Consider the following 14,267-nt stretch of genomic DNA (forward strand, 5'->3'; position numbering starts at 1 on the left):
GACCAGGGGCCCCTACTTTTGGATTGGAGATAACTTCCCCTGGGAGTCCAACTACTCCCCTGTGAAGTGTAGAGGCTCCTGTGGAGGCTCCAGGCCCAAGGCCAGAGACTTATCAAAGGCCTTGCAAGAGGTGCCGGTTCTTCCCCTTATCCCACTCTGCTTCTGTAAACATGCATCCTGCTAGAAACCTCGTGCACAATTGCATATGGAGCAGACGAGAGCATGCGTGACCCTAGATAGGCTGTAAATATTGTGAGAAACTGTGTTTGGGAGCTCAGGATTTGGAGTTTTGTTTTCCTCTGGGCCTGCCGTTGTAAAATAACGTCTGGAATTCTCCCGCTTCAGACTGCTGCTTGCTGCTTCTGGACTGTCTTTCCCACAACATCCTGAGTATTATGGGATTCACTCCCATCCTCTCCCTCCTCTTTGGCTACAACCATAGCTAAAGCGCGCCCCCAGGGATTTCCTCTGACACTCGCAGAGCAGTATTTTTTAAAACTCATATTTTTTCCTGCTTGAAATGATGCAACATTTTAATATGTTACAGAAGCATCCAAGCCCTGAGTCTTGATGGGTTTTCACCCTCTTCCTGGAGCGGACCTCAGCCCCTCCCAAGCCCCCCACAGTCAGGACAGCCTGCCCTGCTCCGTCACACCTGCCTGCCCCAGGCTGCTCTCTGGACCCAGGGCCCCGCCCCTTCCTGTCCTCCTGACCCACCTGACTCCTTTCCACAGTGAGTCCAAGCCCACATTTCCATGTGAGCATCTGGGGCATTTGCTGTGAGCTGGATGCACAGGGCACTGCGGAGCTGCCCCCTCTTTGTAAGGAGGACAGTGGTGGCGTGCCTTCCACATGTGCCCAGTGTTGTGGTGGGGACAGACACGTCAGCGTCTGCATCACCCCAGTGGGCCCAGATGGCCCCGTTTTAGCAGCACATTCTCATCTCCCGATGCCCCTCCGTATGGCCTGCCATTTTACACTCTGCGGGGTCAGAGAAGGGAGACCCAGAAGAAAAGCCACGGTTCACTAGGACACAGGAAAGGTGGGCGGGAGAGAGTTCCAGGCACAGAACTGGCCGAAAGGCACCTGAGCGGGAAGGGATGGTCCACAGGCAGCGTGTAGAAGGACCAGGAAACCTGGATGCTGTGTGAGGAGGGGTCTCGGGAGCAAGCCCCCTGCCCGTATCTGCCATGCTCAGCTCCCAGAAACAATCACCCTCCTCCCCTCTAGACCCTGGGGAACCCCACAACTGCACCACACGGAGCCCATGTGTTTCATGGTGTTTCTTTAACTCATTACTTTATTCCTGTTTGGATTTTTTTTCTTATTTTAACCAATTTTCCTGCTAGAGACCAGAGACCTTCAGACTAGAGACGCTCTCCAATCCCTTGGGCCTCAGAGGGATGCAGGGAACAGGGAGGAGATGGAGCTTTGATGGAGCTTCCTGTTCCCAGAGCATCTCCAGGGATCCACAGGATCAGAATCAGGTCAAAGTGAAACTGTTTTTCCATGTGGAGCAGGGAAACGTTCCTCACAGAGACGGCTATTTCCAGAGCTCCAGAGACACTTGGAGAAGAGAATGGCAGGAGACACCTACAGCTGAGAGTGGCCTTAGAAAAGAAAGTCACAGTGAGCACAGGTTTAGGGGAAGATTCCAGATCAAATGGGGGCCTCTCGGGCTCTTCCATTACTCCCATTCTCCAAGTTCCCGAGCACTCTGAGGAGGGAGGCCGCCCTGGTCTGCCCTGAGTCCCCCAACAGTATAAGAGTGCTGGGCGCTCATCAGATGTGCCCACTCTTGCCCTCTGGAGCCACTTCGGTGAGGCCCCCTGACTCACCCATGGCCCCTGAGACCCCACCCACCAAACCGAATGGGAATCGGCATCTAAGGTTTATGTTTGGTGCTCATTCACCTTTGAGAGGACCCTTGCAAGAGACCTAGTCAGCCCAAGCCAGTGACTTGGTCACCTGTAGAAGTTCCTGAGAGCACAGGCCTCCCTGCCACCTAGCAAGCCCGTGTTCATCTCCAAGACCTGCCCCAGACCCCCCGCAGAGCCTGCCCAGATGCACGATTGCAGCCAGGGTGGCTCGTCCTCTCCACCAGGCTGTGCTCCCCTGTTCTCCCTTCTGTTGAGACGTTGCCCACTCTGCACCACAACCTGCTCTGCATGCCAGCCCCCCTACCAGGAGCGCAGCCGGGTAAGAGAAGGGATCTCACGACTCTTTGCGCCCAGGTCTCCCTGCACACCGAGCAGAGGTGCACCCTCCAGGGCGTGCCAGCCTGTGGGCACTCCTGTTTTATTTTTTAATTTTTGCAGTTCTGGAGATGACCCAGGGCCTTGAGCATGCTAAGCAAGGGTCCTGCCACTGAGCTGCACCCCAGCCCTGGGGTGCACCCTTTGAGTCGCACATTCTAAAACCCCAAACTTCACCAAAGCAGGGCTTCCCTCCCTCCTCACTTCCCCTCCCTCTCCTTTCCCCCTCCCCTCCTCTCCTTATTTCTGTCCTCCCTCCCCTCCTTCCAAAGGAAATGCAGAAGCCAAGGAAACAGTGTGTGTGACCTGGAGCATCGGTCAGGTTTTCATCACTGTGGCCAAATACCTGGCTGAGCCACCTGGAGGAGGACAGCGTGATTCTGTGGCTCAGAGGCAGCTGGCTCTACTGCTTTGGGCCTGAGGGAGACAGAGCATCATGTGGAGGGGTGTGGAGGAGGAAAGCTGCTCGGCTCAGGGCAGCCAGGAAGTAGAGAAGAGGGGCCCAGGGCAAGATAAGCCTTTCCAGGTCACGCCCCCAGTGACCTACTTCCTCTAACTAGGCCCAACCTCCCAATAATCCAAGCGAAGTCTTAATCCAGCAAGTGGATTAATCCACTGATGAGGTCTGAGACCTCCAGAGCAGTCATTTTCTAAGTCTCACCTCTGGACATTGTTGCACTGGGGACCAAGCTTTTAAATACACAGAAGTCACCTTGGTGCCATCACTACTGCCTAGAATTCATATCTGAAATGAATAAGGAAAGTCCCAAAGGTCCAGGAAGGCAGGGTAGGAGGAAGTGCCACACGTTTTCCTGGGGTGCCAGGGCTTCATTGCCATCCTAGATGCCAGGGAGCTGGCCATTCTACCCTGGCGGTTAGGCTGTCTCGTCCTCAATCTGCTGAGAATGTGCCATCAGATAGAACGCGCTGCGGGTGACAGGGCTCCTGGCTCACTCTGCCATCCTAAGTAGCCTGCTGCGTCATTCACTGTGACCTGGGCTCCTCAAGGACACACACTCTGCCTGAGACACACACGTCCTTGACACTGGACGGTCTCCAGCTCAGCAAAGCTGTTCAGCCAGGGGAACCCAAACGGCAATCCCAGGACACCCAGCAGCGGGCACAGGCAGGTGCACACAGGGCCTCAGGCCCACACAACCCGCTGCAGACCCTGCACCCCGCCGCATGCAGTTTCACCCTTGCAATACTGTCAAAGAGCCCCCTCTCCAGCCCCGAGGCCGCGTGCCCTGGACAGCGCCAGATCCAGGGCCAGTCTTCTTCTACCTGCTCCCCTCCACCTGGGCCCTGGGGAAACTGCTGACTCTTCAGGCAGATCAGGATGCTAAACTCTGCTGACTGAAGCAGGAGAAGGAGCGGAACTATTATTCTTTTATTTTAGTTTTTTTCGTGTTCTGTAAATAAAAGGAAAAGCCTCTAAGAAAAGCCAAATGGAAAGATCTCATTAAGCATCTCCCAACAGCACAGGGTAGGCTTATTTCTAACCTCTTAGCATCTCCCCCAAAGGCCCTTTCTAACGAATACAATTAATTTCACCTCCTCTTCACATCCTGAAGGTGCCCAAACCTCCTTATATTGCAAGATGAGCTAAAGAGTCATTGATATGACCCTGTGGAAGGTGTCAGCAAACACAGAGTGTTTGCATGTGCTACAAATCCCAGGAAAAGTCTCCTCTTTGGGTTGACTCATCCCTGAGCCAAGGGACATAGTGGGGAGCTAAGCTTGGCCTGATTTCAGCCCTTAGTGGGTTCCCCAGCCAAGTGCCTTGATTCAGTGCACAAACTTCACAGCTGTACATGGAACCCTGGTGTTGAGACTCCCAACAGATTCAGGCTTAGAGGACCTGGGTCTAGTTCCCCAGGTGAGTCTAATGCACAGCATCATTGAGAATCACTTCTTTAATACACATTTATTCAGCAATGATTTGCAAGGTGCCTCTGCTCTTATTTACAGATGCACTATTATAATGCCATAAGAGTTACTCCACGTGGGAGAAGAAAAGTGTGACTCTTGGTGGAAGAGAATTTTGAGGGTTAAGCCAGGCATGGTGGTGTACACCTGTAATTCCAGTGTCTCGGGAGGCTGAGGCAGGAAGACTGCAAAATCAAAGGTCACCCTTAGCAATTCAGCAAGGTCCTAAGCAACTTAGCAAGACCCTGTCTCAAAATAAAAATAAAAATAAAGAAAGGGCTGGGGATGTGGTTCAGAGCACCACTCTATTCAATCCTAGGGCCAGAAAGAAAACAGAGGATCTGCTAGGAGTGTGCTAAGAGCGTGGTGGAACAGGGTCAATGTGAATAACTGGGCTCAATAAAAGAGCAGGCTTCAGCCAGCCCTCCAAGCCCCAGGCCTGTGTCCCCAGCAGGAGCCCAGTCAGCACAATTCCCACAATACTCAGCTCTGCACCTGTCTCTCTGTACCGGGAACCACCTGGTTAGAGGTAAAATGCAGTCGCGTCAGCCTGCAGGGTGAACGGAACCCATCTCCTGGTGTGAGAACACCTTAAGTGCTCCTCTGCTCTGCCTTTTCTAAAGGATGCCCTTAAAGAAAACTGCCTGCCCAGCTGAGGGCCGCCAGCAGCCAAGAGCCAGTCCCGGCCCCTCGGCTTCCACCCGTGCCTGCTAGAACTAGGTGCAGCCGGTGGGGTGTGAACTCAGGGGGCTTCCGCCAGGGCCAGAGGGCATCACTGAGCAGCAGGAAAGAGGCCTAGGCGTTCTGCTGTCCTAGAGAGAAGACAAAGCGTTCGTCTTACTTCCGAGAAACGCCCAGGCTGCCTCCAGAGCAGGGGCGAAGGCACCGTCCCTCACCCCCAGGTTCTCCTCCCAGCCTGAGGACACGACGTGAATATCACCATCTTAAATCTCATCTGGAGATCTCTGCACTGACCTCACTTACCGTCCTGGCTCCTCCAGCTCCCCTCCTTCCTGACTGCTCTGCCCCCACCTGGCCCCTGATGGCCACCACTCCCTTCTCGGTGGTAGCACCCTCTCTGGACAGCACAGGAAGGAGCCCTGGAGCCTCGGCACCTGCGTGCTCTGGTCCCCGTGTGCCTACTCCATGAGCCCTTGCCTTACGTTAAATGACACTTCTCACTTCTCCCAGGACAAAGGTGATACTAACAAGCCATGATTTAACGGCTCTCAAGCCATTCTTACCAAGAACGGGGAGAATCTTTTGCACAAAAATAAATTCTACGTTATCACAATGTAAGAACGTGTAATAGCTATTGAGTCCCAGCAGGAAACCCCATGTCCTCAAACGGTGCCAGCTTGCTCTTTAATGTGGCCAGTAAACAGGAGAGAGGCATCTGCCTTTCAAGCCCTAAACTCTGAAGACATAACTGGGTGTCATTATCATCAATCACGTCAGTCAAAGGACAGGTTATGGAATGTGCCAGGAGAGCATGTGCAACCCGGATCTCGGTTTCAAGTGTCACTCTCCCACAAAAGGAGCCAGAGCTCCATGGGACAAGGCAGGTCCTAGGACTGGGGAGGGAAATAGATGAGCCTGGAGTGTCTTGTATCAAAAAGTAAGAAAAATGCTAAAGAAAAAAAACTTACATAGCAGCCATTGATGTCAGAGGGCTCAGGAGCCAATTACAAGAGTTTCCAGGGACAGCACTGGAGCCACCTGAGCAGCAAAACAGAGAAAGCAGGTTGGATTGTAGACCAAGGTGTAAAACAGATCCCCATGCATCTGTGCAGATGTAAAGACTGGATCCGCTCAGTAACCAGGGAAGGTGACGCATCCTGCCCAGAGGCTTCCAAACATCACGCGGTTACTCTGGCCCAGAGGAGGGGCCCACCTTGGGACTCCAGGTTTGGGCCACGGAGCATCTTCCTTCAAAGAGCTCAGTGTGTAGGACCTTTGACGACACTGCCCGGGGCCTGCCTCCCGTGGCCGTGGGAGCCTGCCTCCGGGCCGTGGAAACTGCCCCATCAGGTGCCCACTGATGGAGGAGGCACAGGTGGTCTTCCACCAGGTCAGACCTGAGGAAGGGACTGGGCCATTATTCCAAGAAACTCAGCCTCAACTCCTGTCTCCATGCCACCTCACAATTCTGTCAACTCTCTCATCTTTTAAATAAGCTACTTCTCTGTAACTAGCTAATGCCATTTTCTATTGCATTTAAATAAAGCACGAATACATTCAGATAGAAGAAAAGGGAACACAGAAAGATGGCACATGGGAAGTAGTAACAAGCCCAGAACTTGTTGTAGATGTGGCAGTGAGTATGTCCGTCGTCGACTGCAGAAGTCCTTTCTATGTGTGTGCACATGTGTGGGGTAAAGAGGATGTAATAGTATCCAAGCACAATAACAAGAGTGTGGGGTTTGTCAGGGGCAAGAAGCAAGACAAAAGTCCTGCCACAATTTAAAGGAGAATAGATAATAAATAACTAGTAATTACTGTAGAAAGTGCCAGAAAAATAACTTACAGTTGAGTTATAACTTAAAGGATAATCATCAAATCAATAAAAATTCAGTCTGTGGCTTCTTCATCAACAGAGGAAGAAAAGAAGAATATAAAATTTTCATTATTTTAATAATACAAAGGAAAAAACTAAAAAAGAAAACGGAGAGAATGACAGATAGAAAATGTGAAATGGGAGGAATGAGTCTAAAATATCAGAATCTCAGTAAATATAAATGAATTCTATTTGTCAGTTAAAAAGCAGAGATTGTCACATGAGATGTTTACAAATATAGGTAACACCACTTACAAAAAACACAGAATAACATAAAACTGCATAGTCAAGTCTAAATAAAAAGATGATAAATGGTATAGCTTACAGATGCTGATGAAAATTAGGACAACAATATTAATAATAGAAGAAGTAGAATATAATATACGTAGCATTAGTAGGTACAAAAATTGACACTCTAAATTAGTAAAATGAACAACAACAATAAAGTAGATATCAGTGAAATAAAAAAAAGACAACAGATACAACAAAATCAAATATGCAAAAAGCCTCAAATTATGCAAATTTTAAGCTTTTGAGAGAAATATCAGCATCTCCATGTTAGAAATGAACATAGAAAATATTTAGGATAAAAAATAATCATGAACAAAATTAAAACTAACAGGATATATTTTAAAAATCTCCTCTTACATCAAATACAGAATAGACATTCCAGAAAAAGTGATCATGTATTAAATCACAAAGTAATTTTTAATACATTTCTATAAGATACAGATCAAGCTAGCAATTATGATCCAACCAAACTAAAAATCAACAATAACAGATAAAATAGCAGACATCTCCCCCTCCAGATATGGAGACATTTTAAAATTTATTTATTTATAACTCACATAAAAGGAGGAAGTCACAATGAAAATTACAGAGTATCTAAATTGAACAGCCTGAAAATACTATGTAAAACTTGAAGAAGAAGAAAGTAAAATTAGTACTGGGTGTTTAAATTATATCCTTAAAGCATTTATTAAAAATAGAATTTTAAATAAATGAGTTAATTCTTCCAAGTTAGAAAAAGAAAAAATAGTGAAACAAAAAGAAGTAACAAGAAGAAAATAACAAATTTAAAAGTAGTATTAATAAAATGAAAAACAAGGGAACAATAAAAGACCAACGAAATCAAAAGCCAGTCCATGAGAAACCACGTCAAATAGCAGGAGAAAGAGGCACAACAGAGCTACGAGGCGGTGACAGGGCTCCCCATGACAGGCCGTGGACCCTGCAAGGGCAACTCCCTGCCACACACTGGAAGGCTGGGCAAATGGAGCACTGTAGAAGGAACAGGATAATGGGGCTCAGGACGTGCTCCCCGGCATCCTAAAATAATTTAAATTAAAATGTTTTAATCAAAGTCAAATTCAGGAAAAAAAAAAGAAGCTGGTAGCCCCTATGTCTCACCACCTCATTGCCACATGCTGGGGACCTGTCCATCCCTCTGTGCAGGACAAGGGCTCACTGTCCAGTGAGGCAGCTGCCCCTCCTGGTAACTTGGGTGGGGCAGCAGGGGAACCATCAGGTGGGTGTGGTACATGAGAGAAGGTTGGGGCTCTGGGGGTGCAGGCAGCTGCACAGGAGTGTGGGGACATGCACCTGGTGACTCATGGGTGCTCATCCCACCTGCCCCCAGGAAGACTGGTATCAGCACAGCCCCTCCCCTGGGGAGGGGGGGAGATCAAGGGCAGCCTCCCCGTGAGATTGAGGTCACCAGAGCTTTAGGGGCTACTCTGCTTACTTCTCTTCAGAGTCACAAGTCGCGCAGCTGGTGAAGAAACAGGAATTCTTATTAAAACAACAGACACTGAAAGGAACCGATTCCTGCTTAAAAAGGCAGCAGATTTGGATGTGTTTGTGGTATATTTTACCATACCTTCAAAACTGAACTATTTTAGCCATCCAAGAGACTAAAAAACAGAAGGAAAGCCTTCAGAGTCATTTGAAAAATCTAGCCAATGTCCACCTTCAGGAGCAAAGAAGGAAGGAAGAGAGAGAGACCAGCTCATTGATGAACACACCTCTGCTGCCAACCATTGTGCCAAATACAACTCAATGTTGGGTTCTAAAACAGCAATGCCAGTGTATTCCAGGAATGGATGGTGTTTCAAAAGTGGGAAGAGGTGCTATTGAAGTAGGCCATGTTAAGAAAATGAGAAGGCAAAGGGAAACTCCACAGACACAGGAGAGTGGTCAGAAAATCCATCACCAAATGAATTGAAAATCCCCCTGGAATTGGGAAAAAGAAGTATTTTTACAAGTCTATAGCACACACTAGCTCTTAAGGCCAGTCCCTGGGCCTTAGTTCTTGGGTCTGCCTTGAGGAACGGAGGGATGGCCTTCATCAACAATCTGCTCTGGGGAGCTCATAACCCACTTGAATCAAATTGTGAAATATGATATATCAAGAACTATGTAATGTTTTGAACAGCCAACAATAAAAAATTAAAAAAAAAAAACAATCTGCTCTGGTCACTAGAGAAAGAAATAAGACAAGAAAACAGAAATAGTAAGTATACAAAAAGGAAGAGATAATGTCATCTTTACTCACACATGGTACAAGGTATTTCTTAAACACGTAACACACTAAGGAGAACGTTCAGATAAGCTATGAAGATGAAGACAAGAGTTTGCAAGATACATGAAAACGTCAATAGTATTTCTATGCTGATAAATACAGTTGGAATATGGACTTCTGCTCTGGCTGTAGGAGGAAGTGGTGCAGGATGGGCCTCCTGCAGTGGACACCTCCAGCGTTGGACATAATAAAGACCCATCGTTGGAGGCAAATTTGGCGAGAGGGTAGGGAAGAAATGGATCCCAGACAAGCCCCCAGATGTTATAGTTAAAGCTTCGTCCCAGGGTTTCATAAACTGACTTCCAGACCACTCACGTATAATCGAATCAAGCCTTTATTGAAGCAAACCGGTGGCAACTGACCAGAACATAAAGCTGTTCCCCTGATCAGCCCCAAACAATTGCAAGGTGCTCCTTGTAAGCCTGAAAACTGCAAAAGGGATGTTCAGGGGGTCTAGCCAATGCAAGCCAGCCAGGTTACAGAAGCGGGAGAGTGCAGTCAAACGGAGGGAAGCCTAACCAATCACAGTTAGCCCAGTCACCCCAGTTACAGAAACAGAGCCCCGTTACCCTAGTTACAGAAACAATGCCCCATTAGGTAGTTCCGTGTTCTTAAAGGTTTCTAGAGCAAGAGGAAAAGAACATCTTGCCCCAGTCATGACCCTTCTACTTGGCCTGGTTGTTTTACAGGATGAAATCATAAAACAAAATGGAGACACATTTGCTTCTATTATCACATTCCCCACTGGTTTTAGTAGGTTTGATGTCAAACTTGCACATCATTAGGCCTGTTTCTTTTTCATCCTTCTGTGTCTAAGGGACCATACTGGGCTTGCAAGACCATAAGTCTTGACCTCAACTACATTCTTGTGTATATGGTTTAGGAGGGTTTTTAAGAGGCAGGGTCCTACAGCAATCCCAATCAGGAGAAGGACTAGGGGCCCAACTACAGTTGAAATGATAGTAGTCAACCAAGGGGACCATGAGAATGGGTTTTGGAACCAATTGCCTAAAGTTTAAATTTATATCTATTTGACAGCTGAGGGACTTAAAATTTTTAGAGCCTGTGATAAGAATTGCAGTTCCCAAAGCAGTAGATCCAGCTATTCCAAAACCAGCCAGGAGGGGAACTAAAATGGGGGTAGCCAGTTTATGTTGATAAATCAGTGGGCCCTGGCCTTTTAATAAGTCCAGATGTTCTTTTCCTTTTACTCCATCAAAATAATAGGTTACATAGTTCAGAGTTATTGACAGTTTGGAAATTTAGGCAAGGAGTTCAAAGTGGGACCCAGAAAGCACAATTTTTGGTGAACAGGGAGTTGTTCCACTTATAAGTTGGGTTGTGGAAGCAAGCGTCTGTTTCTGGGAGATCACCCCTTGTGATCTTGGGAGTAGTTTTCCAGGCACATCTTTCTGAGCTAGACATATTGGCGAACATCTATATTGACCGTAATTTTTCCTCTAATATTAGGGACCTCCTACTGCTATAGGAGAAAAGGGCGATGACCATTGCTGTTACTCCAAGCTGAAAGGGGGCGATGTGCAGTGGGCAAGCAGTTTGGAGTCCCTTTTTAGAAACTGAGTGGGTCAAGGAGTCCATGGTAAAAATCTGGTTCAGGAAGAACAGGGAGATGCGATCACAAAGGGAGATGAGGTCACACAGGGAGACCTCCAGGGAGACAGTGACAATGTCTCGTCCTGTCCCAGGAAAGGTGTAAGCGACTGCATCCAATCTGACCTTTCCCCCCAGAAGAGTCGACTCACCAGAACTGACAGGCCAGCAGGAGGCTTTTCAGAGCGTCCTAGGATGGATTGGAGTCATCCTCGGAGTGAAGACCTGCAGAACACTGCCTGGCAACCCTGGGTCTGGCCCTCCCTAGGCTGGCTTAACATCTGAAAGTCCAGACGTGTCACCTGGAAACGGATTTTTCAGTCACTGGACAAGTCAGATGAGTGACTCCGAGGGTCTTTCCGCCCAGTGGCTCTATTCATTGCAGATGCCAGGAGGGGATTTTTAGAAGCCACCTGCTCAGGTCTGTGTGAGCCTCAGGATGCAGCTCTTGGTTAGTTCTCTCAGCAGAGGGTGAGCACGTGCCCAGGGACGAGTGGAAAGGTATCAGGAAAGGAGCCAGCATCAAACCCACCCCAGGAGGAGAAAAGTCAGCCTCAGTAGGAAGAAAATCAAATCAGCAAAGCCAAAGATGAACCTGAGCGGCCTGGGAGTGTCACAAAGGAAATGAATAAAGAGAGTGAAAAGATGAGAAAAACAAGATAATGGACGCAATTCGTGAACAATGGCTGCCCCTGGAGAAGAGCACCCTAGACGTGAGCAGAGTGCAATAGCAGGAGGTGCTGAGAAAGCTCTCCGGACCTGCAGGTGGACAGCCCGGAGGAGGAGTCCACAGCCTCCAGGGAAAGATGACCAACAAATGGGCTCCAAGACCATGCCAGCAATTTTAAAAAATAATTTAAAGAACAACAAAAGACTGCCTTTGAGCTTACCCTCAAAGAAACGGAGGTCAGGGAGGTTGGCCTAAAATATCTCTCCTGCTACACTGAACACGGAAAGGCAACAAAGAACTACAGGGGCAGCCAAGGTCTGAAGCGTGGATCAGGGAGCAGACGCAGCAGGCACCAGGGCGGAGGCAGGGGCAGGTCGTCAGCATGCAGCTAAATTCAGCAGCTCACACAGGAAGTCTGACGTCCCCTTTGTCTGCTGGTAGGATCTGACAGCACCTGTCCCCAGTCAAGCACAGTCCTTGGGATGGGAAACAGGTTGCAAAGCCTGGGTCACTGGGAGCAGGGGTGAGGGTGAGTGGGGGGGTGTCTCATTGTCATGGCTTGCTATGAGATGTCCCTCAAAAGTTCCTGTGTTAGTGCAGGGATGTTCAAGTACAGTGGTTAGATTACGAGACCTGTGACCTAATCAGTGGATTAATCCACTTGATGGATCAGGAATTTCAGTGGACTAACTGGTGTTAACTGTAGCAGGTGGGTCATGGCTGGAGGAGGTGGCCACAGGGGGCATGCCCTTGGGATTGGACCTGTTCTCTCTCTGCTTCCCGGCTCCACTGGGTCCTTCACGCACGATGTTCTTCACCTCGGACCCAGATCAATGGAGCTGGCCAGCCAAGGACTGAGACAGCTGAAACTGTAAGTCCAAAATAAGCGTTTCCTCCTTCAAAGTGTTCTTGTCATAGTGATAGGAAGAGGACTCAAGCAGTCACAGTGAACCAGACACTTGTAGGGTGGGGCTTCACTGAGTTTCACCAGACTGGCTGCTAAGGAGCGCCAACTCCTGCCGATGCTGGGAAAGAGTCTGGGTAGAGAACTACATCTTTACCCATCCCAAGCTTTCCAGAGTGTCCCCAGGGCATGGGCACTGATGTTGACCCTTAGCTCCATCATGGGCCCTTGGGCCTGTGCTCTGGAAGGAGTTCTGGGGAGCAGGCACTCGATTCTCATTTCTTGGCTCCAACACATACATGTTCTTGCCTTTTTCCTGACCCTCCCAGACTTAAGGAACAAGTCATTTGCTTATGGAGCAAGTCCATAGACAAGACCTCAACTCTCAGCCTGGAAATTGGGATGTCGCCATGTCTCCGCCCGATTGGTGTGTGCTTGTGCAGCCCACCCATCCTTCTGGGTGAGTCTGCAGGTTCACAGCTTCAGGGACTTCAAAGTCGCCCTTACTGGTAGCATTGCCAGCCTGTCTTCTCTGTTTATTGTCAAGTTGTTTTCAAACTGCCACACCGTGTTGATGTTTTTCTAATTTGAATGCTTCACTTCAAAGGTTTCCTTTGGAGGTAGAAAAATCAAATCAGTATTTGATATAATTAGGCAATGGCCCATTGATTTCCCCACCACTGTAAATACGCCTTCTATTCTCATTTACAATGTTAGTTCCTAATGAGTTTATCCTCTAATAGGTATTTATTGATGTCTTGACGCAACAATCAAAGCGCCAGAGGCTCATCCATATTTAGCCAGACTGAGCCGAGTTATTCATAATTCAGATGCCACCTGAGGGCTATATCTGCTGCAATTCTTATGAAATGACTGACAGCGGCTGGAATTGGAAAAAAGAGCCAGCACCAGTACCACTAACAAAACAGGCCTCTGTTGACCGTTAACCCTCCTGTCCTGCACACCGCGCCACTTCGTGGTAAACTGCGGCTCTTTGTTGGACCCAAAATGACAGTGAGAAGTGCAGCTGTGTCCCCAGGGAGGAAGGAAGGGAAAGTTAATCACAGAGCAGTCCCCAGGCAACAGCGTGATAAATGAAGCTGAGAAAAATGACCCTCTTGCTCCTTCTGCTGTCGTCCTGTTAAAGAGAAGAGGCTGAGAGGTTTGGAAGGGCAACTTGAGGTCTATTACTGGAATCAGGACACCTCCTTGAAGTTCCTTTTCATTGACCCAGCCTGGAGGGCCCCCAATTGGGGCAGAGAGCAGGAAGAGGACCCTAAGGAGGATGGTCTCCTGCTGCCTGCCCCTCCCTGGGCTGCACCCCAGGATTGCAAGGTGGGCCCCTGGAGTCCTGAGACCAATCACATTGCTAGGACCACAGAACAGGCTTCCGCAGTCCTGTCCTTCTGGGGTGATGGAACACGGCCACCACCACCAGAAGGAAAGAAGCAAATTAGAGAGGAGAGGGGCTCAGCAGTGACACAGGGTTATTGGGGACAAACCTGCGGAGCAGCGGGGACCCAGGGGAGACAGCCTGTCTTCTGCTTACAGCCTGGGGCAGATATAGGGGAATGGGGGAGTGGGGAATTCTTGCAGTTAGGCCATGCGAGGGGGTCAGCAGGGAAGGGTCCTTGTGGTGTCACCTTCATAAGGAACTAGGGATTTTCAGGATAACAATTTTCTTTCTTTGCAAGATGGTGACGTATCATCTGGGGTTTAGGTCAGGCTGAGTCAGAGTGACCTGGGGTGACTCTTATTCT

General features: G+C 48.7%; 1 long non-coding RNA gene across 1 annotated transcript; it reads right to left on the bottom strand.

The window, feature by feature from the left end:
• Positions 1-1,291: 1,291 nt before the first annotated feature.
• LOC124089499 (uncharacterized) lies at positions 1,292-11,944 on the bottom strand. Its single transcript, XR_006850752.2, has 4 exons — positions 11,824-11,944; positions 11,086-11,235; positions 5,834-5,903; positions 1,292-1,610 (listed from the first exon to the last, which is right to left on the bottom strand). It is a non-coding gene; the product is annotated as an uncharacterized LOC124089499 (long non-coding RNA).
• Positions 11,945-14,267: the final 2,323 nt, after the last annotated feature.

This window comes from Marmota monax, unplaced genomic scaffold, assembly GCF_021218885.2.
Source record: "Marmota monax isolate L192 unplaced genomic scaffold, Marmota_monax_Labrador192_F-V1.1 WCK01_AAM20220418_F8-fsc00041, whole genome shotgun sequence".
Lineage (NCBI taxonomy): Eukaryota > Metazoa > Chordata > Mammalia > Rodentia > Sciuridae > Marmota > Marmota monax.